This window comes from Mytilus californianus, unplaced genomic scaffold (assembly GCF_021869535.1).
Source record: "Mytilus californianus isolate M0D057914Y unplaced genomic scaffold, xbMytCali1.0.p SCAF_5, whole genome shotgun sequence".
Taxonomy (NCBI): Eukaryota; Metazoa; Mollusca; class Bivalvia; order Mytilida; family Mytilidae; genus Mytilus; species Mytilus californianus.
This window is the reverse complement of record NW_026262701.1, coordinates 31,898,136-31,919,167: the sequence shown is the minus strand read 5'-3', so window position 1 is coordinate 31,919,167 and position 21,032 is coordinate 31,898,136. Positions and strand designations below refer to the sequence as shown.

General features: G+C 33.9%; 18 non-coding genes across 18 annotated transcripts; all 18 read left to right on the top strand.

Annotated features, from left to right (window-relative positions):
* Positions 1-447: 447 nt before the first annotated feature.
* On the top strand, positions 448-530 carry Trnal-uaa (transfer RNA leucine (anticodon UAA)). The gene has a single exon. It is a non-coding gene; the product is annotated as a tRNA-Leu (tRNA).
* Positions 531-1,122: 592 nt separating this feature from the next.
* Trnal-uaa (transfer RNA leucine (anticodon UAA)) lies at positions 1,123-1,205 on the top strand. Its single transcript has one exon. It is a non-coding gene; the product is annotated as a tRNA-Leu (tRNA).
* A 592-nt stretch (positions 1,206-1,797) lies between these two features.
* Positions 1,798-1,880, top strand: Trnal-uaa (transfer RNA leucine (anticodon UAA)). The gene has a single exon. It is a non-coding gene; the product is annotated as a tRNA-Leu (tRNA).
* Positions 1,881-2,472: 592 nt separating this feature from the next.
* Trnal-uaa (transfer RNA leucine (anticodon UAA)) lies at positions 2,473-2,555 on the top strand. Its single transcript has one exon. It is a non-coding gene; the product is annotated as a tRNA-Leu (tRNA).
* Positions 2,556-3,147: 592 nt separating this feature from the next.
* Positions 3,148-3,230, top strand: Trnal-uaa (transfer RNA leucine (anticodon UAA)). Its single transcript has one exon. It is a non-coding gene; the product is annotated as a tRNA-Leu (tRNA).
* Positions 3,231-3,822: 592 nt separating this feature from the next.
* Positions 3,823-3,905, top strand: Trnal-uaa (transfer RNA leucine (anticodon UAA)). Its single transcript has one exon. It is a non-coding gene; the product is annotated as a tRNA-Leu (tRNA).
* A 592-nt stretch (positions 3,906-4,497) lies between these two features.
* Positions 4,498-4,580, top strand: Trnal-uaa (transfer RNA leucine (anticodon UAA)). Its single transcript has one exon. It is a non-coding gene; the product is annotated as a tRNA-Leu (tRNA).
* A 2,872-nt stretch (positions 4,581-7,452) lies between these two features.
* Trnal-uaa (transfer RNA leucine (anticodon UAA)) lies at positions 7,453-7,535 on the top strand. Its single transcript has one exon. It is a non-coding gene; the product is annotated as a tRNA-Leu (tRNA).
* A 591-nt stretch (positions 7,536-8,126) lies between these two features.
* On the top strand, positions 8,127-8,209 carry Trnal-uaa (transfer RNA leucine (anticodon UAA)). The gene has a single exon. It is a non-coding gene; the product is annotated as a tRNA-Leu (tRNA).
* A 593-nt stretch (positions 8,210-8,802) lies between these two features.
* On the top strand, positions 8,803-8,885 carry Trnal-uaa (transfer RNA leucine (anticodon UAA)). Its single transcript has one exon. It is a non-coding gene; the product is annotated as a tRNA-Leu (tRNA).
* Positions 8,886-9,478: 593 nt separating this feature from the next.
* Trnal-uaa (transfer RNA leucine (anticodon UAA)) lies at positions 9,479-9,561 on the top strand. Its single transcript has one exon. It is a non-coding gene; the product is annotated as a tRNA-Leu (tRNA).
* A 592-nt stretch (positions 9,562-10,153) lies between these two features.
* Positions 10,154-10,236, top strand: Trnal-uaa (transfer RNA leucine (anticodon UAA)). Its single transcript has one exon. It is a non-coding gene; the product is annotated as a tRNA-Leu (tRNA).
* A 593-nt stretch (positions 10,237-10,829) lies between these two features.
* Positions 10,830-10,912, top strand: Trnal-uaa (transfer RNA leucine (anticodon UAA)). The gene has a single exon. It is a non-coding gene; the product is annotated as a tRNA-Leu (tRNA).
* A 591-nt stretch (positions 10,913-11,503) lies between these two features.
* Trnal-uaa (transfer RNA leucine (anticodon UAA)) lies at positions 11,504-11,586 on the top strand. Its single transcript has one exon. It is a non-coding gene; the product is annotated as a tRNA-Leu (tRNA).
* Positions 11,587-12,178: 592 nt separating this feature from the next.
* On the top strand, positions 12,179-12,261 carry Trnal-uaa (transfer RNA leucine (anticodon UAA)). The gene has a single exon. It is a non-coding gene; the product is annotated as a tRNA-Leu (tRNA).
* Positions 12,262-12,853: 592 nt separating this feature from the next.
* On the top strand, positions 12,854-12,936 carry Trnal-uaa (transfer RNA leucine (anticodon UAA)). Its single transcript has one exon. It is a non-coding gene; the product is annotated as a tRNA-Leu (tRNA).
* Positions 12,937-19,372: 6,436 nt separating this feature from the next.
* On the top strand, positions 19,373-19,455 carry Trnal-uaa (transfer RNA leucine (anticodon UAA)). The gene has a single exon. It is a non-coding gene; the product is annotated as a tRNA-Leu (tRNA).
* Positions 19,456-20,048: 593 nt separating this feature from the next.
* Trnal-uaa (transfer RNA leucine (anticodon UAA)) lies at positions 20,049-20,131 on the top strand. Its single transcript has one exon. It is a non-coding gene; the product is annotated as a tRNA-Leu (tRNA).
* The last annotated feature ends 901 nt before the right edge of the window (positions 20,132-21,032 follow it).

The window sequence follows — 21,032 nt, the reverse complement described above, 5'->3', positions numbered from 1 at the left end:
TAAATTGTAATTAACGGCAGTCTTTTTCTTATTGCAACTTCAATCAGAAGTTACGCTGAAAGTGACTATAAGCAGGTGTTATGACCACTACTCCTTTATGACAGGAAACATATTGTATGTAACATTGCTTTCGTGTTGCGAATTGATTTTTTAGCTGAAATTGTCGTTTATGAGATAATACAATATTTTTTTCTTTTCTCTATATATATGATTATAAAAATTCCTATAGTAACGGTACTCGGGTTGACAAAAATCAAGTTTTACTTAATTGAATATTTCTGCACGAAATAAGTTGAATCGCACGGGATTTTCGATGAAAAGGCTGTCTATTTGTTTACGTTTCCTTTGCGGTATCTCATTTAAACAATTGCGACTTACAAATGAAATGCGAGCAGTGTGATAAGTAGCTATAAGTTCATCTAAACATTTAAGAATCCCATTTGTAACAGTGTGGTGGCCGAGTGGTTAAGGCGTTGGGCTTAAGTTCCAATGGACGTATGTCCGCGTGGGTTCGAACCCCACCCGCACTAGTCTTATTTTTATTACACCAAATTGACATCTGGTCTGAAACTGAGTGAATTGTACCCGAGTGCAGGAACTAACAATATCGAATAAGCGATGTGATTAAAGTTCAGAAATAAAGATCTACAGTTGCAACTGGAAGAGTAAAGGTTTTAAATTGTAATTAACGGCAGTCTTTTTCTTATTGCAACTTCAATCAGAAGTTACGCTGAAAGTGACTATAAGCAGGTGTTATGACCACTACTCCTTTATGACAGGAAACATATTGTATGTAACATTGCTTTCGTGTTGCGAATTGATTTTTTAGCTGAAATTGTCGTTTATGAGATAATACAATATTTTTTTCTTTTCTCTATATATATGATTATAAAAATTCCTATAGTAACGGTACTCGGGTTGACAAAAATCAAGTTTTACTTAATTGAATATTTCTGCACGAAATAAGTTGAATCGCACGGGATTTTCGATGAAAAGGCTGTCTATTTGTTTACGTTTCCTTTGCGGTATCTCATTTAAACAATTGCGACTTACAAATGAAATGCGAACAGTGTGATAAGTAGCTATAAGTTCATCTAAACATTTAAGAATCCCATTTGTAACAGTGTGGTGGCCGAGTGGTTAAGGCGTTGGACTTAAGTTCCAATGGACGTATGTCCGCGTGGGTTCGAACCCCACCCGCACTAGTCTTATTTTTATTACACCAAATTGACATCTGGTCTGAAACTGAGTGAATTGTACCCGAGTGCAGGAACTAACAATATCGAATAAGCGATGTGATTAAAGTTCAGAAATAAAGATCTACAGTTGCAACTGGAAGAGTAAAGGTTTTAAATTGTAATTAACGGCAGTCTTTTTCTTATTGCAACTTCAATCAGAAGTTACGCTGAAAGTGACTATAAGCAGGTGTTATGACCACTACTCCTTTATGACAGGAAACATATTGTATGTAACATTGCTTTCGTGTTGCGAATTGATTTTTTAGCTGAAATTGTCGTTTATGAGATAATACAATATTTTTTTCTTTTCTCTATATATATGATTATAAAAATTCCTATAGTAACGGTACTCGGGTTGACAAAAATCAAGTTTTACTTAATTGAATATTTCTGCACGAAATAAGTTGAATCGCACGGGATTTTCGATGAAAAGGCTGTCTATTTGTTTACGTTTCCTTTGCGGTATCTCATTTAAACAATTGCGACTTACAAATGAAATGCGAACAGTGTGATAAGTAGCTATAAGTTCATCTAAACATTTAAGAATCCCATTTGTAACAGTGTGGTGGCCGAGTGGTTAAGGCGTTGGACTTAAGTTCCAATGGACGTATGTCCGCGTGGGTTCGAACCCCACCCGCACTAGTCTTATTTTTATTACACCAAATTGACATCTGGTCTGAAACTGAGTGAATTGTACCCGAGTGCAGGAACTAACAATATCGAATAAGCGATGTGATTAAAGTTCAGAAATAAAGATCTACAGTTGCAACTGGAAGAGTAAAGGTTTTAAATTGTAATTAACGGCAGTCTTTTTCTTATTGCAACTTCAATCAGAAGTTACGCTGAAAGTGACTATAAGCAGGTGTTATGACCACTACTGCTTTATGACAGGAAACATATTGTATGTAACATTGCTTTCGTGTTGCGAATTGATTTTTTAGCTGAAATTGTCGTTTATGAGATAATACAATATTTTTTTCTTTTCTCTATATATATGATTATAAAAATTCCTATAGTAACGGTACTCGGGTTGACAAAAATCAAGTTTTACTTAATTGAATATTTCTGCACGAAATAAGTTGAATCGCACGGGATTTTCGATGAAAAGGCTGTCTATTTGTTTACGTTTCCTTTGCGGTATCTCATTTAAACAATTGCGACTTACAAATGAAATGCGAACAGTGTGATAAGTAGCTATAAGTTCATCTAAACATTTAAGAATCCCATTTGTAACAGTGTGGTGGCCGAGTGGTTAAGGCGTTGGACTTAAGTTCCAATGGACGTATGTCCGCGTGGGTTCGAACCCCACCCGCACTAGTCTTATTTTTATTACACCAAATTGACATCTGGTCTGAAACTGAGTGAATTGTACCCGAGTGCAGGAACTAACAATATCGAATAAGCGATGTGATTAAAGTTCAGAAATAAAGATCTACAGTTGCAACTGGAAGAGTAAAGGTTTTAAATTGTAATTAACGGCAGTCTTTTTCTTATTGCAACTTCAATCAGAAGTTACGCTGAAAGTGACTATAAGCAGGTGTTATGACCACTACTGCTTTATGACAGGAAACATATTGTATGTAACATTGCTTTCGTGTTGCGAATTGATTTTTTAGCTGAAATTGTCGTTTATGAGATAATACAATATTTTTTTCTTTTCTCTATATATATGATTATAAAAATTCCTATAGTAACGGTACTCGGGTTGACAAAAATCAAGTTTTACTTAATTGAATATTTCTGCACGAAATAAGTTGAATCGCACGGGATTTTCGATGAAAAGGCTGTCTATTTGTTTACGTTTCCTTTGCGGTATCTCATTTAAACAATTGCGACTTACAAATGAAATGCGAACAGTGTGATAAGTAGCTATAAGTTCATCTAAACATTTAAGAATCCCATTTGTAACAGTGTGGTGGCCGAGTGGTTAAGGCGTTGGACTTAAGTTCCAATGGACGTATGTCCGCGTGGGTTCGAACCCCACCCGCACTAGTCTTATTTTTATTACACCAAATTGACATCTGGTCTGAAACTGAGTGAATTGTACCCGAGTGCAGGAACTAACAATATCGAATAAGCGATGTGATTAAAGTTCAGAAATAAAGATCTACAGTTGCAACTGGAAGAGTAAAGGTTTTAAATTGTAATTAACGGCAGTCTTTTTCTTATTGCAACTTCAATCAGAAGTTACGCTGAAAGTGACTATAAGCAGGTGTTATGACCACTACTGCTTTATGACAGGAAACATATTGTATGTAACATTGCTTTCGTGTTGCGAATTGATTTTTTAGCTGAAATTGTCGTTTATGAGATAATACAATATTTTTTTCTTTTCTCTATATATATGATTATAAAAATTCCTATAGTAACGGTACTCGGGTTGACAAAAATCAAGTTTTACTTAATTGAATATTTCTGCACGAAATAAGTTGAATCGCACGGGATTTTCGATGAAAAGGCTGTCTATTTGTTTACGTTTCCTTTGCGGTATCTCATTTAAACAATTGCGACTTACAAATGAAATGCGAACAGTGTGATAAGTAGCTATAAGTTCATCTAAACATTTAAGAATCCCATTTGTAACAGTGTGGTGGCCGAGTGGTTAAGGCGTTGGACTTAAGTTCCAATGGACGTATGTCCGCGTGGGTTCGAACCCCACCCGCACTAGTCTTATTTTTATTACACCAAATTGACATCTGGTCTGAAACTGAGTGAATTGTACCCGAGTGCAGGAACTAACAATATCGAATAAGCGATGTGATTAAAGTTCAGAAATAAAGATCTACAGTTGCAACTGGAAGAGTAAAGGTTTTAAATTGTAATTAACGGCAGTCTTTTTCTTATTGCAACTTCAATCAGAAGTTACGCTGAAAGTGACTATAAGCAGGTGTTATGACCACTACTGCTTTATGACAGGAAACATATTGTATGTAACATTGCTTTCGTGTTGCGAATTGATTTTTTAGCTGAAATTGTCGTTTATGAGATAATACAATATTTTTTTCTTTTCTCTATATATATGATTATAAAAATTCCTATAGTAACGGTACTCGGGTTGACAAAAATCAAGTTTTACTTAATTGAATATTTCTGCACGAAATAAGTTGAATCGCACGGGATTTTCGATGAAAAGGCTGTCTATTTGTTTACGTTTCCTTTGCGGTATCTCATTTAAACAATTGCGACTTACAAATGAAATGCGAACAGTGTGATAAGTAGCTATAAGTTCATCTAAACATTTAAGAATCCCATTTGTAACAGTGTGGTGGCCGAGTGGTTAAGGCGTTGGACTTAAGTTCCAATGGACGTATGTCCGCGTGGGTTCGAACCCCACCCGCACTAGTCTTATTTTTATTACACCAAATTGACATCTGGTCTGAAACTGAGTGAATTGTACCCGAGTGCAGGAACTAACAATATCGAATAAGCGATGTGATTAAAGTTCAGAAATAAAGATCTACAGTTGCAACTGGAAGAGTAAAGGTTTTAAATTGTAATTAACGGCAGTCTTTTTCTTATTGCAACTTCAATCAGAAGTTACGCTGAAAGTGACTATAAGCAGGTGTTATGACCACTACTGCTTTATGACAGGAAACATATTGTATGTAACATTGCTTTCGTGTTGCGAATTGATTTTTTAGCTGAAATTGTCGTTTATGAGATAATACAATATTTTTTTCTTTTCTCTATATATATGATTATAAAACTTCCTATAGTAACGGTACTCGGGTTGACAAAAATCAAGTTTTACTTAATTGAATATTTCTGCACGAAATAAGTTGAATCGCACGGGATTTTCGATGAAAAGGCTGTCTATTTGTTTACGTTTCCTTTGCGGTATCTCATTTAAACAATTGCGACTTACAAATGAAATGCGAACAGTGTGATAAGTAGCTATAAGTTCATCTAAACATTTAAGAATCCCATTTGTAACAGTGTGGTGGCCGAGTGGTTAAGGCGTTGGACTTAAGTTCCAATGGACGTATGTCCGCGTGGGTTCGAGACTTCCGGTTAGTGTTTTGAAGTGTATACACGTCTTTTGAGAGTAGGATTTATTTGATTCAGTTATCAAGGTTAAGCTCGGAATTCCAAGCAGTGAAATGTGTATCATTTTCGGACCTTGTATGCAGTAAGTCAATTAAACTATTTTTTAAGAGAATATCCGTTTAAAATATCTATTTTAACGGCTGAATTGTGTATCGAACCTGATCAGAGGCTCCGTTGGTTTATTTTGTTTCATTTATGAAAAATTTGACTGTGCGTTATGGATAGATTACCTAAGTTTCTTATAAAGGCAATAGAATGTGCATGTGAGGAATATGGAAATATAACATATAGTTTCCATGGTGATAATGACAAAACAAGAATTTCGATTATGTTCTCGAATACTGATACAAATAGGCAGGTAAAACGTAAATCAGAATCGGCAAGAAAGAGAGACAATAAACGTTTGAAAGAATTTAATTTCATTCAAAGTAACACAGACGTTTTGAACGTTGAAGATAATGAAAGTATTGTAATTGATAATATGAACATTGAAGCTTGTACCGTGGATAAATGCGAGGAACGTGCAATGATTACAGACATTTCCCTTATGGGAGCCTCTTCATTCACACATAGTATTCCAATTCAACACGTGGATGAGAATATAGAACGATGTACATTTAATAAACCAGTTACTGTTGATATGATACCCGTAAAACAGGTTATTAATAGCGACAGGAATTTACCTGTAGGAGAGACAATAGAGTGTAAAGAAAAACGTAAACAAATAGTGAAACGTAAACATAGTAAAGAAATTGAAATGAAAGAACAAAGTAGTGATGTTTGTAATAAAGATATTATAGAATCGAAACATGAAGAATTCCGGAAAATTGTTTGTAAAAGAAGTCTTACAAGTGGTGATGTTTTGATCGGAAAGATCATTAATAAGAACCTTATAGTTACATGTAATGTAAATAGAAAATCTGTTGAAGCGGTTGATAACCGGGATGCAAGATATGAACATTATTTGCGACTACTTTTTAAGCAGTTTGATGATATAACAGAGACGGATTTTTATTCGGAAAAAGCGAAGGAAGCAATTCAATTGATGATTAACTATGTGAAATGTAATAAATTGTCGACAATATAATGAAGTCATCTATAAGTCTTTTGTGTGATAGGTTTGCGTGAAGTTTTGTATAATTCTGTGAGTGATTTAATTCATTTATATTGCGGTATATACTTAGTTGCAAGCTAATTTTTTTGTGTTTATTTATGAAAAACTTTGACTTCGTTGAATGCGTTTTCAGGAATGGAATCCATCCGCAAACGCTACAAATGAACATTGTTGAATTTTTGAATAGACAGTTAAAAATAATGGTTGAATACAAGGTATATATATACGGTGTTATTAATATAATGAAGTAAATTTAGGATTAGTGTGATTGTTATTGGTTGTAAGATGAAAGAATGCTGTAGAATGGTAGTATAGGGACTCTATGTTTTCTGTGATAATATGTAAACTTGTTGTAAATAATAGAATTGAGGTTTAATAAATATAAAGATAAAAAAAAAAAGGCGTTGGACTTAAGTTCCAATGGACGTATGTCCGCGTGGGTTCGAACCCCACCCGCACTAGTCTTATTTTTATTACACCAAATTGACATCTGGTCTGAAACTGAGTGAATTGTACCCGAGTGCAGGAACTAACAATATCGAATAAGCGATGTGATTAAAGTTCAGAAATAAAGATCTACAGTTGCAACTGGAAGAGTAAAGGTTTTAAATTGTAATTAACGGCAGTCTTTTTCTTATTGCAACTTCAATCAGAAGTTACGCTGAAAGTGACTATAAGCAGGTGTTATGACCACTACTCCTTTATGACAGGAAACATATTGTATGTAACATTGCTTTCGTGTTGCGAATTGATTTTTTAGCTGAAATTGTCGTTTATGAGATAATACAATATTTTTTTCTTTTCTCTATATATATGATTATAAAAATTCCTATAGTAACGGTACTCGGGTTGACAAAAATCAAGTTTTACTTAATTGAATATTTCTGCACGAAATAAGTTGAATCGCACGGGATTTTCGATGAAAAGGCTGTCTATTTGTTTACGTTTCCTTTGCGGTATCTCATTTAAACAATTGCGACTTACAAATGAAATGCGAACAGTGTGATAAGTAGCTATAAGTTCATCTAAACATTTAAGAATCCCATTTGTAACAGTGTGGTGGCCGAGTGGTTAAGGCGTTGGACTTAAGTTCCAATGGACGTATGTCCGCGTGGGTTCGAACCCCACCCGCACTAGTCTTATTTTTATTACACCAAATTGACATCTGGTCTGAAACTGAGTGAATTGTACCCGAGTGCAGGAACTAACAATATCGAATAAGCGATGTGATTAAAGTTCAGAAATAAAGATCTACAGTTGCAACTGGAAGAGTAAAAGTTTTAAATTGTAATTAACGGCAGTCTTTTTCTTATTGCAACTTCAATCAGAAGTTACGCTGAAAGTGACTATAAGCAGGTGTTATGACCACTACTCCTTTATGACAGGAAACATATTGTATGTAACATTGCTTTCGTGTTGCGAATTGATTTTTTAGCTGAAATTGTCGTTTATGAGATAATACAATATTTTTGTCTTTTCTCTATATATATGATTATAAAATTCCTATAGTAACGGTACTCGGGTTGACAAAAATCAAGTTTTACTTAATTGAATATTTCTGCACGAAATAAGTTGAATCGCACGGGATTTTCGATGAAAAGGCTGTCTATTTGTTTACGTTTCCTTTGCGGTATCTCATTTAGTCAATTGCGACTTACAAATGAAATGCGAACAGTGTGATAAGTAGCTATAAGTTCATCTAAACATTTAAGAATCCCATTTGTAACAGTGTGGTGGCCGAGTGGTTAAGGCGTTGGACTTAAGTTCCAATGGACGTATGTCCGCGTGGGTTCGAACCCCACCCGCACTAGTCTTATTTTTATTACACCAAATTGACATCTGGTCTGAAACTGAGTGAATTGTACCCGAGTGCAGGAACTAACAATATCGAATAAGCGATGTGATTAAAGTTCAGAAATAAAGATCTACAGTTGCAACTGGAAGAGTAAAGGTTTTAAATTGTAATTAACGGCAGTCTTTTTTCTTATTGCCACTTCAATCAGAAGTTACACTGAAAGTGACTATAAGCAGGTGTTATGACCACTACTCCTTTATGACAGGAAACATATTGTATGTAACATTGCTTTCGTGTTGCGAATTGATTTTTTAGCTGAAATTGTCGTTTATGAGATAATACAATATTTTTTTCTTTTCTCTATATATATGATTATAAAAATTCCTATAGTAACGGTACTCGGGTTGACAAAAATCAAGTTTTACTTAATTGAATATTTCTGCACGAAATAAGTTGAATCGCACGGGATTTTCGATGAAAAGGCTGTCTATTTGTTTACGTTTCCTTTGCGGTATCTCATTTAAACAATTGCGACTTACAAATGAAATGCGAGCAGTGTGATAAGTAGCTATAAGTTCATCTAAACATTTAAGAATCCCATTTGTAACAGTGTGGTGGCCGAGTGGTTAAGGCGTTGGACTTAAGTTCCAATGGACGTATGTCCGCGTGGGTTCGAACCCCACCCGCACTAGTCTTATTTTTATTACACCAAATTGACATCTGGTCTGAAACAGAGTGAATTGTACCCGAGTGCAGGAACTAACAATATCGAATAAGCGATGTGATTAAAGTTCAGAAATAAAGATCTACAGTTGCAACTGGAAGAGTAAAGGTTTTAAATTGTAATTAACGGCAGTCTTTTTTCTTATTGCAACTTCAATCAGAAGTTACGCTGAAAGTGACTATAAGCAGGTGTTATGACCACTACTCCTTTATGACAGGAAACATATTGTATGTAACATTGCTTTCGTGTTGCGAATTGATTTTTTAGCTGAAATTGTCGTTTATGAGATAATACAATATTTTTTTCTTTTCTCTATATATATGATTATAAAAATTCCTATAGTAACGGTACTCGGGTTGACAAAAATCAAGTTTCACTTAATTGAATATTTCTGCACAAAATAAGTTGAATCGCACGGGATTTTCGATGAAAAGGCTGTCTATTTGTTTACGTTTCCTTTGCGGTATCTCATTTAAACAATTGCGACTTACAAATGAAATGCGAACAGTGTGATAAGTAGCTATAAGTTCATCTAAACATTTAAGAATCCCATTTGTAACAGTGTGGTGGCCGAGTGGTTAAGGCGTTGGACTTAAGTTCCAATGGACGTATGTCCGCGTGGGTTCGAACCCCACCCGCACTAGTCTTATTTTTATTACACCAAATTGACATCTGGTCTGAAACTGAGTGAATTGTACCCGAGTGCAGGAACTAACAATATCGAATAAGCGATGTGATTAAAGTTCAGAAATAAAGATCTACATTTGCAACTGGAAGAGTAAAGGTTTTAAATTGTAACTAACGGCAGTCTTTTTCTTATTGCAACTTCAATCAGAAGTTACGCTGAAAGTGACTATAAGCAGGTGTTATGACCACTACTCCTTTATGACAGGAAACATATTGTATGTAACATTGCTTTCGTGTTGCGAATTGATTTTTTAGCTGAAATTGTCGTTTATGAGATAATACAATATTTTTTTCTTTTTTCTATATATATGATTATAATAATTCCTATAGTAACGGTACTCGGGTTGACAAAAATCAAGTTTTACTTAATTGAATATTTCTGCACGAAATAAGTTGAATCGCACGGGATTTTCGATGAAAAGGCTGTCTATTTGTTTACGTTTCCTTTGCGGTATCTCATTTAAACAATTGCGACTTACAAATGAAATGCGAACAGTGTGATAAGTAGCTATAAGTTCATCTAAACATTTAAGAATCCCATTTGTAACAGTGTGGTGGCCGAGTGGTTAAGGCGTTGGACTTAAGTTCCAATGGACGTATGTCCGCGTGGGTTCGAACCCCACCCGCACTAGTCTTATTTTTATTACACCAAATTGACATCTGGTCTGAAACTGAGTGAATTGTACCCGAGTGCAGGAACTAACAATATCGAATAAGCGATGTGATTAAAGTTCAGAAATAAAGATCTACAGTTGCAACTGGAAGAGTAAAGGTTTTAAATTGTAATTAACGGCAGTCTTTTTTCTTATTGCAACTTCAATCAGAAGTTACGCTGAAAGTGACTATAAGCAGGTGTTATGACCACTACTCCTTTATGACAGGAAACATATTGTATGTAACATTGCTTTCGTGTTGCGAATTGATTTTTTAGCTGAAATTGTCGTTTATGAGATAATACAATATTTTTTTCTTTTCTCTATATATATGATTATAAAAATTCCTATAGTAACGGTACTCGGGTTGACAAAAATCAAGTTTTACTTAATTGAATATTTCTGCACAAAATAAGTTGAATCACACGGGATTTTCGATGAAAAGGCTGTCTATTTGTTTACGTTTCCTTTGCGGTATCTCATTTAAACAATTGCGACTTACAAATGAAATGCGAACAGTGTGATAAGTAGCTATGAGTTCATCTAAATATTTAAGAATCCCATTTGTAACAGTGTGGTGGCCGAGTGGTTAAGGCGTTGGATTTAAGTTCCAATGGACGTATGTCCGCGTGGGTTCGAACCCCACCCGCACTAGTCTTATTTTTATTACACCAAATTGACATCTGGTCTGAAACTGAGTGAATTGTACCCGAGTGCAGGAACTAACAATATCGAATAAGCGATGTGATTAAAGTTCAGAAATAAAGATCTACAGTTGCAACTGGAAGAGTAAAGGTTTTAAATTGTAATTAACGGCAGTCTTTTTCTTATTGCAACTTCAATCAGAAGTTACGCTGAAAGTGACTATAAGCAGGTGTTATGACCACTACTCCTTTATGACAGGAAACATATTGTATGTAACATTGCTTTCGTGTTGCGAAATTATTTTTTAGCTGAAATTGTCGTTTATGAGATAATACATATTTTTTTCTTTTCTCTATATATATGATTATAAAAATTCCTATAGTAACGGTACTCGGGTTGACAAAAATCAAGTTTTACTTAATTGAATATTTCTGCACGAAATAAGTTGAATCGCACGGGATTTTCGATGAAAAGGCTGTCTATTTGTTTACGTTTCCTTTGCGGTATCTCATTTAAACAATTGCGACTTACAAATGAAATGCGAACAGTGTGATAAGTAGCTATAAGTTCATCTAAACATTTAAGAATCCCATTTGTAACAGTGTGGTGGCCAAGTGACTATGGCGTTGGACTTAAGTTCCAATGGACGTATGTCCGCGTGGGTTCGAACCCCACCCGCACTAGTCTTATTTTTATTACACCAAATTGACATCTGGTCTGAAACTGAGTGAATTGTACCCGAGTGCAGGAACTAACAATATCGAATAAGCGATGTGATTAAAGTTCAGAAATAAAGATCTACAGTTGCAACTGGAAGAGTAAAGGTTTTAAATTGTAATTAACGGCAGTCTTTTTCTTATTGCAACTTCAATCAGAAGTTACGCTGAAAGTGACTATAAGCAGGTGTTATGACCACTACTCCTTTATGACAGGAAACATATTGTATGTAATATTGCTTTCGTGTTGCGAATTGATTTTTTAGCTGAAATTGTCGTTTATGAGATAATACAATATTTTTTTCTTTTCTCTATATATATGATTATAAAAATTCCTATAGTAACGGTACTCGGGTTGACAAAAATCAAGTTTTACTTAATTGAATATTTCTGCACGAAATAAGTTGAATCGCACGGGATTTTCGATGAAAAGGCTGTCTATTTGTTTACGTTTCCTTTGCGGTATCTCATTTAAACAATTGCGACTTACAAATGAAATGCGAACAGTGTGATAAGTAGCTATAAGTTCATCTAAACATTTAAGATTCCCATTTGTAACAGTGTGGTGGCCGAGTGGTTAAGGCGTTGGACTTAAGTTCCAATGGACGTATGTCCGCGTGGGTTCGAACCCCACCCGCACTAGTCTTATTTTTATTACACCAAATTGACATCTGGTCTGAAACTGAGTGAATTGTACCCGAGTGCAGGAACTAACAATATCGAATAAGCGATGTGATTAAAGTTCAGAAATAAAGATCTACAGTTGCAACTGGAAGAGTAAAAGTTTTAAATTGTAATTAACGGCAGTCTTTTTCTTATTGCAACTTCAATCAGAAGTTACGCTGAAAGTGACTATAAGCAGGTGTTATGACCACTACTCCTTTATGACAGGAAACATATTGTATGTAACATTGCTTTCGTGTTGCGAATTGATTTTTTAGCTGAAATTGTCGTTTATGAGATAATACAATATTTTTTTCTTTTCTCTATATATATGATTATAAAAATTCCTATAGTAACGGTACTCGGGTTGACAAAAATCAAGTTTTACTTAATTGAATATTTCTGCACGAAATAAGTTGAATCGCACGGGATTTTCGATGAAAAGGCTGTCTATTTGTTTACGTTTCCTTTGCGGTATCTCATTTAAACAATTGCGACTTACAAATGAAATGCGAACAGTGTGATAAGTAGCTATAAGTTCATCTAAACATTTAAGAATCCCATTTGTAACAGTGTGGTGGCCGAGTGGTTAAGGCGTTGGACTTAAGTTCCAATGGACGTATGTCCGCGTGGGTTCGAACCCCACCCGCACTAGTCTTATTTTTATTACACCAAATTGACATCTGGTCTGAAACTGAGTGAATTGTACCCGAGTGCAGGAACTAACAATATCGAATAAGCGATGTGATTAAAGTTCAGAAATAAAGATCTACAGTTGCAACTGGAAGAGTTAAGGTTTTAAATTGTAATTAACGGCAGTCTTTTTCTTATTGCAACTTCAATCAGAAGTTACGCTGAAAGTGACTATAAGCATGCCTGGTGGAAGGGGGGCGAATAGAACTGTGAAGGAACAGACTGTCCTAGTTGATGTTGGGGACAATAAAAATGTTTCGGCCTTATCGGTTATTAATAGTGTAGAGGCAGAAGTTGGTGAAGGTGTAGTGGAGGCTTGTGTCCCTAAAAGTGGAAACATATATGAGATAACACTCAAAGAAATAGAAGCTGTTGATTTAATATGCGACACGGGGTTCAAAGTTAACAATGAGACATTTAAGCCAAACGCTGTATTTTCGAAAGAAAAGATGGTGAGTTTCCTTAATGTGTCTTATTATGTGACGGATGAAGAAATTACGAAAAAACTTGAAGATTTCGGTGCTGAGTTAATATCGTCCATTAAACGCCGAATGCATCCGGGCACGACTATTGCAGATGGTACAAGGTACGTGGTAGTAAGGTTCCCAGATTTTCGTCAAAGTTTACCGTATACTATGAAGTTTTTAACAGGTGTTAATTCCCATGAATATATACGTGTATTACATGACAATCAGAAAAAGGTCTGCTCGAAATGCTTCGAATCCGGCCATGTGTATATCAACTGCCCTGACAATATGTGTTATCGTTGCAAAGATAGTGGACATTTGGCTCGCAATTGTCCGAAACCACGCTGTGATAAGTGTCATAGATATCCAGCCAGCTGTATTTGTGAACCTGTATGGGGTTATGATCGTCCTGATACAGAACCCCAAAATGACTCTAATGTTGAAGACTCTAATGTCGAAAATGAAAATGCTACTAATGATGATCAAATGGAAGAAGATGATGAGGTTAAAAATGGTGAACGTGGTGATGTAGATGATGTGTTAAATTTAGATGACCGTGACTCGACAGATGTAAAAGAAAATTCGGATGTTAATACTGACCAAGATGAACTAAACCTAGATGAAAATATTAAAACTGATTCCAGTAACAATACTCCTGACGATGATGATAAACAAACTGAAATTATGAAAGTACATGAACATTCAAAAGACAATTTAATTGACAATGAAATAAATATTTTGCATAAAAAAGGGGGGTCCAAAAAAGTGAACGAGTCAGTTTCTCATGAGTCAAATGTTGACATGGTTGATTGTGATCATGATAAAAATGCAGAGTCTTCGATTGCCAGTGAATCAGAAATGGAAATTACTGATGAGGAACTGGCTCGTAGTATGGGAAAAAAAGAAGGCGTCGTTTGGTTACTAGCCCCAACCTCACCCCTGAGGACATTAAGAAGATGAAGTCTAATCCTAAGTCTAAACTCTCTTCTAATCAACCAAGTTCAAGTTCATAGGTTCACATTTTTATTGTTTATTTTTCTGGTTGATGGTAAATATTGTTAGCATAAATGCTAATGGTCTCAGAGATGTAACAAAGTTTCAGAATTTTACAAAATATTGTTCAGAAAATTATTTTGATATTGTTGGTATCCAAGAAACGTTTTGGGATGATGATATTATTCCAAATATTGAAAAATTTTGGGAAGGAAAAATATATTTTTGTAATGGTGTAAACCTGAGACAAGGTGTTGCTTTTTTAGTAAGCAAAAGAGTACAAAATCAAGTGTCCGAAGTTCAAAGTTTTGACGGTAGATGTATCCATATTTCCTTTAAACAGGATGATAACGCTATTGATATAATTAATTGCTATGTTCCAAATATTATGCAAGAAAAAATTAAGTTTTTTGAGAAACTTGCTTCTAAAATGGCGAATTCAGAAAATATCATTTTACTAGGTGATATGAATACATCTCTGTCAAATCTTGATCGTTGTGGTAAAACAGAACACACTCAAGATAAAGCATACAAAGAACTCACAAACATGTGTGATATGTTTAATTTATATGATGTATGGCGAGCGAGAAATCAAAATGCACGAATCTTCTCTTGGCGTCGTATCGTTCAAAATGTCCTAATTCAAAGTAGAATTGACCACATTTTTATTCCGAAAGCATATTCTCAATTTGTCAAAAACGTGTATTATAAACATAATACTTTCAGTGACCACTCTTTTGTCAATCTAAATATAGATTTTACTGAAATTGAGAGAGGCCCAGGGTTATGGATATTTAATAATTTATTATTACATGACGAGGATTATGTTCAAAAAATTTCACGATTAATTGAAAAAGAAAAAAAATTGTAGACGTTTTGATGATGAGCCGCTTATTTGGTATGACAACTTAAAATTTAAAATAAAACAATTATCAAAATCATATGCGCAAAATAAATCGCGTATTGAAAAGTCCGAATATTTTAAGCTTCAAAATGAATATGAAAAACTATCGTCTATGGCGGTAAATAATGTAAATTTTGATGTAAATAAGTTTGAAGAAATGAAACTAAAACTTAAAACGTATGAAGATAAAATTTGTAAAGGTGCAATTTTGCGCTCAAAGGCCCAATGGGCTATAGACGGAGATAAAAGTTCAAAATATTTTTTTGCAACTTGAAAAATATAAACAAAATAGTAACGCTATAAAAGAATTAAAAACAACCGAGGGTAAAATTTTAACAAGTACAGATGACATTCTAGAAGAAGTACATAAATTTTATAAAGAGTTATACTCTAGTACAGTAATAAATAAAGATAAGGCAAAAGAAATTTTGGAATATATTTCTGAAAAAGTTTCTGATGAAGATAGTGAAAATTTAGAAACCGATTTAACTCTAGATGAAATTAAATCGTCATTATTTGGCATGTCAAAAAATAAATCTCCGGGTCCTGATGGATTAACAGTTGAATTCTTCTGTAAATTTTTTCATTTGTTTGGTGAGATTTTTCTTAAAATTTTTAAAGTTATAGAAGAAGATCACATCCTAACAAGATCAATGCGGCATGGTATAATAAACTTAGTTTATAAAAACAAAGGGGATAAAAATCTATTAAAAAATTTTAGACCGATATCTTTGCTTTGTGTAGACTACAAAATAATTGCTAGAATAATGTCCAATAGATTAAAATTTGTTCTACCGAAATTAGTGTCTAGTTTTCAAACATGTTGCATACTAGGCCGCGACATTGCAGACACTACATCAAGTATAAGAGATCTAATTGAAATAATTGAAAATGATGATTTAGAAGCCTATCTTATTAAAGCTGACCAGGAAAAAGCTTTTGATAAAGTTGACCATGATTATCTGTTTTTAGTTTTAGAAAAATTTGGTTTTGGTCCTAAATTTATGCAGTGGATAAAAATATTTTATAACAATGTAAACAGCAGTGTAAAATGTAATGGTTTCCTTACAAAGTATGTTAAACTAAATAATTCAATAAAACAAGGGTGTCCAGTTTCTGCTCTCCTCTATGTGTTGGTGGCAGAACCATTAGGTCAAGCTATAATTAAAAATAAAAATATTCAGAGTGTAAATATCCCAAAGTCAAATGTAAATGCTAAAATTTTTCAACACGCAGATGACACAAATATTTTTACTTCAAATAAAAAATCTGTAAATGAAGCTTTCAAAGTTCTTAATTTGTACAGTGAGGCTTCTGGTGCTAAAATTAATAAACAAAAATCTGAAATTATGAGTTTAGGTTCTGGCAGTATTACTGATTCAGAGTTAAATAAATTACAAATACAAAAAAGTGAAAATGTAACAAAAGTTTTAGGCATATATGTTGGAAAGGATAAAGAGTTATGTGAACTTCTTAACTGGAAGGATAAAATTAAAAAGATAAAAACAATTTTATTCTTTTGGAATAAAAGAGAATTAACTTTACCAGGTCGAGCTACAGTTTTAACTTCCCTCATAATGTCGCGGTTATATTATACTGTAACTGTATGTCCATTGCCGGAAAAAGTTAAAAATGAAATCCGACTAATTGTTATAAAATTTCTTTGGCAAAGTAAATCACATTTAGTAAAATATCAAAGTGTAGTAGGTACAAAACTGGAAGGTGGCTTAAACATTCCTGATATTTTTCTAAAAATGCAAGCCTTTAGATTAAAATTTCTTAAAAAATATTTGGACCCTGAATGTAAATCAATTTGGAAAGGTGCGTTTGATTACTTTATCTCTAAAATCGATAATATGGATTTAAAACAAGATGTAGTTTATACGCATTTAAATTCAAAACAGATTAAACACTTACCGCTTTACTATCAAGAAATGATAAACGCGTATTATAAAATAAAATCCAATTTGAAAATCGATTTTCAAGTGCAACATGTATATAATAATCCGCTGTTTTGTAATCCAAACATAACATGCAACGGTAAAATGCTTCTGTTTGAAAAATTCATTCAAACAGGCTTGATACGAATAAAAGACATTTGCTATGAATTTATGCCGGGTTTCTTCACATCGAATTCAATAGATGAAATAATAAAACAAAAATTTCCTGATGAAAAAACAGAACAAATAAAAACAGCTTTTGAAAAAATCATTCGATGTATTCCTGACGAGTGGAAAGAACTATTAAAATCCGAAAATCCTCTAAATGTTGAGATTACTCCGATTGTTAAAATTTGTTTAGATAACGATAGAGAAATTCACATTAGAAGTGCTGTGACGAAATTATTTTACAGCCTTCTTTTGACAAAATTTTTTGAAACGCCCTCTGCTGAAAAGCATTGGGCGGAGCTATATCCGTCTCTCAATTTCAAAAATCTTTATTTGGTTGTCAATCAGTGTTGTTTACCTCCTGATTGTCATTGCTTAAACTATAGGATTGTCCATAGAGCTATTTTTACACTCGAAAAGTTGGTCAGAATAGGTCAGGCAGATACTAGCACATGCAAAACGTGCGGCCAGGGTATAGAAAATCTTAGTCACATGTTTGTACTTTGTCAAAAGTTCAAACCACTTCATGATTACCTGAAAGATATATTACACAACATTTTTATCAATTACCCGCCTGATATGGTTAATTCTATTGATTATGAACAGTTATTTTTACTTGGGTTTTTGAAACGTTCACAAGTTATTAATACTTATTTTTTAAATTTTTTCCTTAGTGTAGCCCGACTTTGCATATTCAAATCACGGAATTTAAAAGTTTTTCATGACAAAGACATAGATGCACTTCGTTTATTCAAGTACACAACTAAAAGATACATTGAATACGCATACACGTATTATAAAATGACACAACAAAGACAATTATTCTATAAGTATTTTTTACACAATAACACTTTATTGGATATTAAAAATGACAACATAGTTTTGTTTGTCTAGACAGTTACTTCAATTTGATTGGTTGTTAGAACAAAAGATCACATTCCAATGTAAAATTATCGATCGCATTTAGGTGTGTTCGACTTTTGAAAATATTTTAGAGTTGTCTCGCTTTCAATATATAACTTATATTGAATCTGTCCTGTTCAATTCATATACCCTTTTGATGAATGAATCACTATAAAATTAATTGGGACTAATATGCTATACTATTTTTAAAGTTTTTAACGTGTCTCATCTAGATGTATTTTATTTTTTACTAATGTAGGAGGTTAACTACTAACAACTCTGTATATAGAAAACTTCTCACCAATGAGGAATGTCTCATGGTGACAGTATGTAAACATGTAATAAAAATTTTATTAATGATAAAAAAAAGGCGTTGGACTTAAGTTCCAATGGACGTATGTCCGCGTGGGTTCGAACCCCACCCGCACTAGTCTTATTTTTATTACACCAAATTGACATCTGGTCTGAAACTGAGTGAATTGTACCCGAGTGCAGGAACTAACAATATCGAATAAGCGATGTGATTAAAGTTCAGAAATAAAGATCTACAGTTGCAACTGGAAGAGTAAAGGTTTTAAATTGTAATTAACGGCAGTCTTTTTCTTATTGCAACTTCAATCAGAAGTTACGCTGAAAGTGACTATAAGCAGGTGTTATGACCACTACTCCTTTATGACAGGAAACATATTGTATGTAACATTGCTTTCGTGTTGCGAATTGATTTTTTAGCTGAAATTGTCGTTTATGAGATAATACAATATTTTTTTCTTTTCTCTCTATATATGATTATAAAAATTCCTATAGTAACGGTACTCGGGTTGACAAAAATCAAGTTTTACTTAATTGAATATTTCTGCACGAAATAAGTTGAATCGCACGGGATTTTCGATGAAAAGGCTGTCTATTTGTTTACGTTTCCTTTGCGGTATCTCATTTAAACAATTGCGACTTACAAATGAAATGCGAACAGTGTGATAAGTAGCTATAAGTTCATCTAAACATTTAAGAATCCCATTTGTAACAGTGTGGTGGCCGAGTGGTTAAGGCGTTGGACTTAAGTTCCAATGGACGTATGTCCGCGTGGGTTCGAACCCCACCCGCACTAGTCTTATTTTTATTACACCAAATTGACATCTGGTCTGAAACTGAGTGAATTGTACCCGAGTGCAGGAACTAACAATATCGAATAAGCGATGTGATTAAAGTTCAGAAATAAAGATCTACAGTTGCAACTGGAAGAGTAAAGGTTTTAAATTGTAATTAACGGCAGTCTTTTTCTTATTGCAACTTCAATCAGAAGTTACGCTGAAAGTGACTATAAGCAGGTGTTATGACCACTACTCCTTTATGAAAGGAAACATATTGTATGTAACATTGCTTTCGTGTTGCGAATTGATTTTTTAGCTGAAATTGTCGTTTTATGAGATAATACAATATTTTTTTCTTTTCTCTATATATATGATTATAAAAATTCCTATAGTAACGGTACTCGGGTTGACAAAAATCAAGTTTTACTTAATTGAATATTTCTGCACGAAATAAGTTGAATAGCACGGGATTTTCGATGAAAAGGCTGTCTATTTGTTTACGTTTCCTTTGCTGTATCTCATTTAAACAATTGCGACTGACAAATGAAATGCGAACAGTGTGATAAGTAGCTATAAGTTCATCTAAACATTTAAGAATCCCATTTGTAACTGTGTGGTGGCCGAGTGGTTAAGGCGTTGGACTTAAGTTCCAATGGACGTATGTCCGCGTGGGTTCGAACCCCACCCGCACTAGTCTTATTTTTATTACACCAAATTGACATCTGGTCTGAAACTGAGTGAATTGTACCCGAGTGCAGGAACTAACAAAATCGAATAAGCGATGTGATTAAAAATCAGAAATAAAGATCTACAGTTGCAACTGGAAGAGTAAAGGTTTTAAATTGTAATTAACGGCAGTCTTTTTCTTATTGCAACTTCAATCAGAAGTTACGCTGAAAGTGACTATCAGCAGGTGTTATGACCACTACTCCTTTATGACAGGAAACATATTGTATGTAACATTGCTTTCGTGTTGCGAATTGATTTTTTAGCTGAAATTGTCGTTTATGAGATAATACAATATTTTTTTCTTTTCTCTCTATATATATGATTATAAAAATTCCTATAGTAACGGTACTCGGGTTGACAAAAATCAAGTTTCACTTAATTGAATATTTCTGCACGAAATAAGTTGAATAGCACGGGATTTTCGATGAAAAGGCTGTTTATTTGTTTACGTTTCCTTTGCGGTATCTCATTTAAACAATTGCGACTTACAAATGAAATGCGAACAGTGTGATAAGTAGCTATAAGTTCATCTAAACATTTAAGAATCCCATTCGTAACAGTGTGGTGGCCGAGTGGTTAAGGCGTTGGACTAGACTTCCGGTTGACCTATGAAAGAGTAAACAGGTGTTTATATCGAGAGAGTCAATCTAATTTAAAAACTGTGTTTTTTGAAGTCATCGTATATGTGATTTTGTATATATTGCGTCAGAATGTGATAATATACATTAATATCGTTTTATTTTTTCAACTTTTTTGTTGAAAAAGACTTTGATTTGTCACCCGGGATGGGTGACAAAACGTACCCTTTGGATGATAATTATTCAAAGGAACAAACGGTTCGTGTGAATGTTGGCAGTACTAAATT